Source organism: Chelonoidis abingdonii, chromosome 3 (assembly GCF_003597395.2).
Source record: "Chelonoidis abingdonii isolate Lonesome George chromosome 3, CheloAbing_2.0, whole genome shotgun sequence".
NCBI classification, from domain to species: domain Eukaryota; kingdom Metazoa; phylum Chordata; order Testudines; family Testudinidae; genus Chelonoidis; species Chelonoidis abingdonii.
In genome coordinates this window covers 36,745,685-36,754,501 of record NC_133771.1, presented here as the reverse complement: position 1 = coordinate 36,754,501, position 8,817 = coordinate 36,745,685, and the positions used below count along the sequence as shown (strand labels likewise).

Sequence of the window (8,817 nt, the reverse complement as noted above, 5' to 3'; positions counted from 1 at the left end):
GCTGAAATGCTTTATAGTGAGGAATGAGAAATGCCTCTGCTCTGAAAGGTGATATAGGTTGTAAAAAATTGGAATTAAAGTAACAGTCATATGCTAAATTAAGGCGGGCATACTACAAGTTTTGATTATCCATCAGTTGGACGGAAAATTAAATGTGCGGGGAGACATTGAGCTATTATTTATAGTGTCAGGGAACAAATGTAATGATACGTAGAGCCTGTGGTATTTTGTGTACTTCTTACTTAATAAAGATCTTGTCGTGTGCAATGCATTCACATTTGGAGGATGAGTCAGGGAGGAAACTGCTAGGCAAGTAACAGTATTTAAGGAAATATTATAGTATATTGTCTATACACTGTAGTATAGCCAACTAAGTATATATAGTATAGTTCACTAGAGTGCTAGGACATATTTATTTACACAGACTCTTTTTCTGGCAGATGTTCTTTATTTGTGTAATTTGAATTCTTAATTTATGACCACAAACATGTCTCATTTTCTTGAGTTATCGCAGATTATTCAAATAAAAATGTAAGCTTAGACATACACTTGTTTTCAGAATTGTAATGAGATACAGTTACCTCTAGATCTCATTAGAGACCTTAGAACTCTCTGAGTCCTCCTGAAATGGAGGCTATTTTGGACTAGCTTGATAGTGAGAATTAGCAGATATCATTGCTGATGCGTATCGATATGTAGAAATGTACCTTAAACCAACAGTGTTTACGTGATACAAGATATAGAGTATCATAGATGATGCATGTGTTGAAGTGGTAGCTTGGATTCGGCTTATTGAGTTCAGATGGATGAATTCTGAAGTTATCTATCGAACCAACCTTTCAAATTCATGTGCTGAACAGCTGACTTATTAATATGAAAATTTCTAACATAATGAAAAAAGACGTGGACTATAGGGTATATTTTGTATGATTACACATGCAATAAGGATTAACATGTCTAACGTGTAGGGTTGTAATCATTGTTCCAGCTGCTAGAAAGAAAGATTTAGTAAGATTGTAACTACTGAATGCATAAATTAAATTCAATAAAGCTTGTTAATATAAGACTTCTGTATTAAAAACAACTAGTTCATTCACAAACATTGCTGAAGAGAAAAATTATGTAACGAGTGAAAAATTCAGGTAAGGGTAAGATTTAATTTTTTTGCAATTTTTTTTGTACATAGCAGGGGCACTGCAGTTTAATAAATTAAGCCTAAAATATAAATAAAGTTCAGTGAAGGACACATGCTTCTTACTTGACATATTAGGTTAGTAATTTCAGGGACAAGGCAGTATCTCAGGATAAATGTGTAACATTCTCGTCATCAATCAGCATCATAAAGAAGCAACACCAGAGTTCAAATGTTAGCAAATCTTCCATTTTAATACATGTTCAGATTAGATACGTGTTCTGTGATTGAAAACACAGACTCCTCTGCTCTGATGAGATTCACTTGAGAAAACAGCAAAATGTCTTTTGCATGCACCTTCAGTCATTTTGTGTATGGAGATGGATTGACTTCAGAACAGATTGCTACTGTTCTTTGTTTAGGTGGCTATATAGTTCATCCAAGACTGTCTTGGGAAACTATTTTTTTAGTGTCGAGTGTTCTAATCTATTACAATAATACGGAAATGTAACTCGGTTTCTTGAAATGTGTTATTAATTAATAAGTATAGTATTTGTAATAGAATGTTGCATGTTTAGCGCTTTCTTTCCTTTTCTGTAATTGTAACTTCTGAATATGGATAAGTTAAATGGAGTTTATTTTTAAGTGAATTAAGAACACCTGAAAGGTGCCAGAGCAAAAGCTGAATGACTGAGGATGGATCACTTGATAAATTGCCCTGTTCTGTTCACTCCCTCTGAAGCGTTTGGGACCAGCCACTGTTGGAAGACAGAACACTGGGCTAGATGGGCCCTTAATCTGACCCAATGTGGCCATTCTTATGTTCTTATTTAAAGCAGTGGAAACCGAAGTCCTCTAAGTATAAAGTAAGCACAGTGTGGATAATTACAATGAATTCTTCCATGTACTGCCTCTACTAGCGTAATTCTACCCAACTTAGAAACTACATCTAGAAATGAGAAAGTAGTTCAAATCCCATGCTGATTTATGTCTTGGATTATGGTTGCTAGCTAGGGTGACAATTGGGATCAGTTATGATACTTCACTAGGAACTGTACTGAGACTTCTTGCTAATTTCAGATAGGCCATGGAACAGACATCAGATATTAACAACATTCAGTCATTTGCAATCCAGTATGGACTGAGACTAAGCAAGAAGTAAAAGGTTCTGTATTCTAACGATCTGTATTTTTATCGATTGTTATGGCAATATAGGTTAAACCTAAAAGACACATGTACTGTACATAAATCTCCGATAATTGTCCTGTTCTGCAGACACTTACTACTGGGCACAGTGCTTACTATTGTGAGTTGTCTCCCTGATGTCAGTACAGGGACAGGTCTGTTTGTCGAAGGAGTTCAGTGGAAGCTTGCCTGTTTTCAGCAGTGCTGAACTTGAGCACTTAGGTGATTTTTGACATTTTACCTGTAACAAAGTTAAAAGTGAATGTATCCTTAGGAATTTAGACAATAAAAATTATAAATATATTCTAAAATAAAATATTTGACTTTCAATTTCTTTTCAGTTCTCCGTGCACTTTGCCCTAGTCCAATTATCCATTAGTCGAATATAATAATCTGTACATTATTTGTTCTGAAATTAAATGAGCAAATGTACCCTGTACAACGTCGTTAGTCGACACTATCTTTAGATGACATGTTGTTGCCCCATCTTGCAGCACTTACCAATGTGAGTCGTTCCAGTGACTTAAATGACAATCAACAACCATTTCACAAGTATTATTTGTTAGACAACCTCTTAAGTGATGCTGATCTATACAGTAACAATGGTCAATATACCAGCAGCACTGATGATACTAGCGGTAAAAGATCTATGTATTTATAATTTAGATTGGGTAGATATTATAAAATCTGCAAAGTCTTTAGTATTTGGATTCATAGTAGCAGCAGTAGCCAACATCCTTTATTGACATTTCTCCTCTGTATTATGTTTGAGAAAGATTCTTGTTGCACTCCTCAGTGGAGTTGGGCTGAGGTGATGGAACTCTGAAATATAGATGCACCTCATACATACGCGTGCGCACACTTCCCCCGCCCCATAACCTATAATACATTGCAAAGACAAGTTTCTGTTGGAAGCTGATCTAGTGAGATAAAATTCCTGATGCAATAACAGAGAATATTTGAACCACCAAACTGAAGTGAACTTTTTAAGGTGTCATTCTTGGTCACAGTAGTGTTCTATAAATAAGGTCCCAGTTAACTTACCAACTAAGCATTCGCTGCTCCCCCCCAAAAAAGATAAAAATGATGTCAATACAAGCATAAGAAAGGATAGGGGACAAATTAAAGTAGCTGACATGATGTTGTAGTTACATCAGAGAACTAAAGTGCAACCTCTAGAGCAATATAACACATTTCTACAGAATGCTTAAAACATTTTACTGTCTTTTAAATCTTGTATGAATGAGTACCTCCGGATGATGTACAATAAGTATACAATACTTCACTTTTTCTGGATCTGTTCACTAATATGTATTTTTAACAAATCATGTATTCTTCTCAAATTTGCTTTAAAATAATCTACAAATAATCTACATTTTTCATATCTAATTAAAGCAATAGTATATCTGTAATGTTAAAGATATGAAGTATAGAGGTGTTTCTTACTCTACAGTGAAATCCCTAATATAAGAAATCAGATGAGAAGAAAATGTTTACTTTTATGTTTTAAATGCTGTAATTTAAAAATATTTCTTTAAAAAAAAATCACAGCTCACCGTACATTGATACATGCATATGTGAATGCCACTTGAAAGAGGAAAGGTGGTCATCATAAAGTCAGTATAGCAACAGGAAAGTAAGAAAGGTTCTGTTCTGGCTTCCAAATCATCAACCAAATCATTAACTGAGGCCGAAATTTTCAAACTTGAGTCCTTAAAATTAGGCATCTAAATCGATGTTTAGGCCCTCAGATAAAGTGGCTGGATTTTCAGTCTGCTTTCACTGCCAAGAAAGGTGTATTTTTACAATTAGATCGTTAACTTGAATTAGCTATCTTGCTGTAAAATCCTAGTAGAGTCAAGGCACGGGTAGTTTTTATTTCAATGTCACTAATCGAGATCAACTTTGTATCCCTCACCTGGAGTTTACCTCAACTAGGTCCATAGAGGTAAAAACTACAGTATGTTATGACAGGAATTTTGCAGCAAGATATCTAACTCAAGTTAAAACACACCATTTTTGGCAGTGAAAACAACTTCCAACTACCAATCACTGGGAACATCTATGAAAATCAGGCCACATTTCTGGATGTGGGCAACAAAGTTTGAAAATTTTGACCTAAATTCCACTTGCAGGCCCAAATTATACCATTGGTTACACCCTGCTGAAAGAACTATTTAAAGAAGAATGCCCTCACTTCCTGTCAGCCTATGAAACCACAGCTTGAGTTTTCAGAGCAGGCAATTAAAATAACCATATTTCTGCTTGCTTGCAAACAAAGTGAATTTAAATCATAGAAATGTAGGGCTGGAAGGGACCTTGGAGGTCATCTATCCAGCCCTCTGTGCTGAGGCAGGATCAAGTACAGCTAGACCTTCTCTGACAGTTTTAGTTTAATCTGTTCTTAAAAATGTCCAATGATGTGGATTCCACAGCTTCCCTTGGAAGCCTATTCCAGAGCTTAACTACCTTTACAGTTAGAAAGTTTCTCCTGTCCTGGGGTATACAAACATCAGATTGGAGAGCAAGGGTTATGGAGCTACTCTGGGCCCAGGAGGCCCTGCCCTACTGCACCTGCAAAGCCTGCACAGGCTGGAGGAGGAGCTTAGAAAGGGGAGCAGAGTAGCTCAGTGGCAGGCAGATAGTGGAGGTGAGCTGACCTACACTCTGGAGCTCTTGGAAGGAGCTCCAAGGAGCTCTAGCTGCTTGAGGCCTGGCTACAGTGATGTGAACAGGCCTACAAAGAAAAGACCTGTGACTCTTTGAAAGTTAGAGACTTTATCTTTGTGTTTAATTCTTTACTTTACCCTGTGAGAAGAGCAGGGACTGGTAGGAAGTGATCCAAGGAGGTAGCTGCATAGCACCTGAAGGTGCAGCACTTAGCTGCCTAACTTTGGGCTCCGAATTAGTACCCACTGGAAAGGGGAGCCTGGGCTCCCTTACCAAGCCCTAAAGAGGGACAGTTAGGGAAATCCATTTCTTGGTGGGGAACCTAGTTGGGGGAAGACCCTAAAGATGCAAGGGTCTGGACCACAAGACCCCAACCCAAAGGGGAAGCCCTGAATCCCTTGCTTAATCCTGATGACCTCCTTGTTATGGGACTCTCTGTATATATCCTGAAAGGGGTGGACTAGAAAATGTGACCTGGCTGGAGAACTAAATCACTGAAAGGACAGATCACTGCAGTGTAGAGCAGTAATAAGAAAGGTGAATGCTGGGGAAGAAGTCAACCTGCCACACCCCCTCCTGATCATTAGGTGGCATTGGTGGTGAGTGTTCCCCTTCACACTAACCAAAATCTCCCTTTGCTGCAGATAAAGCTAATTACTTCTTGTCCTACCTTCAATGGACATGGAACACTGATCACTGTTCTCTTTACCTGCCCAGAACTGGACACAGTACTCCAACTGACCAATGCAGAGTAGAATGGGACAGTTGCCTCCTTTGTCGTACATACATTATTCGGACTGATACACCCCAGAATGATATTAGTTTTTTTCTTCAACTGCATCACATTGTTGACTCGTATTCAATTTGTGATCCACTATAACCTTCAGATCCTTTTCAGCAGGACTACTGCATATCAAGTTATTCCCCATTTTGTAGTTTGTTCATTTTGATTTTTTTCTTTGTCCTTGTCTTTATTGAATTTCATCCTGTTGATTTTAGACCAATTCCCTAATTTGTCAAGGTCCTTTTGAATTCTATTCCTGTCCTCCAAAGTGCTTGCAGTCCCTCCCAGCTTGGTGTCATCTGCAGATTTTATAAGTATACCCTCCACTCCATTATCCAAGCCATTGAGGAAAATACTGAATAGTATCAGAACAAGGAAAGACCCCTGAAGGACCCTACTAGATACATTTCCCCAGTTTGATAGCAAACCCATTGACACTATTCTTTGAGTTTGGTCTTTCAACCAGTTTTGCACCTACCTTATAGGTTTCATTTAGGCCACGTTTCTCTAGTTTGCCTGTGACTGTGTCTTAAGGGACTGTGTTAAAAGACTTAAAGACATTGTCATACCATGTCTACAGCTTCTCTCCTATCTGCTAGGCCAATAACCCTGTCAACAAAGAAAATGATTTGGTTTGGCACAATTTGCTTTTGACACATCCATGTTGGCTATTGCTGATCATCCTATTATCATCTAGGTGCTTACAACTTGATTGTTTAATAATTTTTTCTGGTAACTTTCCAGATATCAAAGTTAGACTGACTAGTCTAGAATTCCTTGGGTCCTCTTTGTTCCCCTTTTAAAGATAGGTACTATGTTGCCCTTCTTCAGTTCTCTGGGATCTCACTTGCCCTCCATGAGTTCTCAAAGATAATTGCTAACAGTTCTGAGATTGCTTCAGCTAGTTCCTTCAATACTCTAAGGTGAATTATGTCAAGCCCTGCTGACTGCAATACATCTAACATCTAAATATTCTTCACATATTCTTTCCCTGTTGTGGCATGTGTTCTTTCCCTCTTGTTGATTTCTGTTCACAATTCAACTTGTTAATGAAGACTGAAGCAAAATAGTCACTAAACACCTGAGCCTTCTTGAGGTCATTCCTTATTAGCTCTCTTTCTCCAATAAGAAAAGGACCTACACTTTCTTTTTTTCTTTATCTTATACGTAATGTATTTATATAACCTGTTGTTATTGCTTTATGTCTCTTGCTAGGTATAACTCATTTTGTGCCTTAGCCTTTCTGATTTTGCCTCTATATACCGGTGCTATTCTTTTGAACTCATTCTTAGACATTTGTCCATGTCTGCACTTTTGGTAGGATTCCTTTTTGATTTTCAAGCCATTAAAGAGCTCCTGATGGAGCTATTTTAGCCTCTTCCTTTTCTTTCTGTCTTTCCTTCACATCGGGATAATGTGCTGTTGCTCCTTTAATGCAGTCTCTCTGAGAAACTGCTAGCTCTCTTGAATTCCGTTTCCCCTTAGATTTTCTTCCCATGGGACTTTACCTAATATTTTCTGAGTTAGTCTGCTTTTTTGAAGTCTATTGTACTTATTCCACTGTTCTCACTCCTTCCTTTCCTTAGAATCATGAATCTATCATTTCCTGCTCACTTTCACCCAAATTGCCTTCAGATTTGCAATTCCTCCCTGTTAGTCAGAATGATGTTTAAAATGCCTGTCCCCTAGTTACTTCCTCCCTTCTGAAACAAAAGGTTGTCCCCAGTACATTTCAAGAACTTACTGGACATTTTGTGTTATGCTGCATTAAAGTCTCCTATTACTACCACGACTGGTGTGATTTTGCTATGGAAGTCATTGGGTGATTTTTAACATGGAACCTTCAAGACCATTTTCACAGTAGCTTTGCAGAGTATTTCCACACCTTAACTCTTGTTAATAAATGTACTATTTTGTTTGTTTTTTACAGTGTTTGCTTTAGCAAAGCTAGCTCAGGAGAGGCTGATGGGCTGTCTGTTTAAAGTGACAAAACCAAGGGGGTTGCAAGTAGAACTGGTTGGGAACTGGAATTTCCATTCTTTGGGAAATGCCAACATTTTTAAAAGTATTTTTTGTTCCAAATTGGAACAAAAAGCAAAAAGCTAAACTTTGAAGTTTCCTGTGAAATGAAACTCCCAAAACTGTTTGTTTGGAACTTTTGAAACATTTCATTTTGATAATGTTGTATCATTTCATTTAGATATAAACATGTTACTGTAATAACAAAATGTTTCATCTTTTCATTTTGACTCATTGTTTTTAATATAAAAGTCTAAATTAAATGTGCATAGTTATATAAAAGTCTAAATGCAATGAATCAAAATGATAGTTAAAACAAAACATTTTCACCTTATCCAATGAAATGTGACCTCATGAAACTGAAATGAGAAAATCTAAATTGTTTTCACTTTTTCCCTGTTGAAAAACTTTTTAAAAACTATGCATTCTCACAAAATGTTTTCTTTGACAGAAAATTTTTCCATCAAATTTTTCAACCAGCTTTAATTGCAAGTCTGGTTAGTCTTTCCTAGTACCTTCATGCTATCACTACATAAGGACTGCTGTATTAGAAGTCTCATAACGATACATTTATTGTCTATACCAGGGATTGGCAACATTTGGCATGCAGCCCATCAGGGAAATCCACCGGTGGGCTGGGACGGTTTTTTACCTGCAGCGTCTGCAGGTTCGGCCGATTGCAGCTCCCACTGGCCGCGGTTCACCGTTCCAGGCCAACAGGGGCTGCAGGAAGCGGCAGCTAGCACATCCCTTGGCCCCCGCAGGCCCCATAGGCCTGGAGCAGCGAACTGCGGCAAGTGGGAGCTGTGATCGGCTGAACCTGTGGACGCTGCAGGTAAACAAACGGTCCCGGCCCACCAGAGGATTTCCTTGATGGGCCATGTGCCAAAGGTTGCCAATCCCTGGTCTATGTATACGTAAGTATAACTTTCAATAGTATGTCCCTGCCTACAGTGGAAATCTAATGAGCATCCTCAGTGAGCTGACACACAAACAGAAATGTAGCAGTTTCTTTGAAAAAAGCATT

General features: G+C 38.0%; 1 protein-coding gene across 2 annotated transcripts in view; it reads left to right on the top strand.

Annotated features, from left to right (window-relative positions):
* Positions 1 to 8,817, top strand: part of DCDC2C (doublecortin domain containing 2C) — a 124,115-nt gene that overhangs the window by 59,661 nt on the left and 55,637 nt on the right. The gene's annotated exons all lie outside the window — the stretch shown is intronic.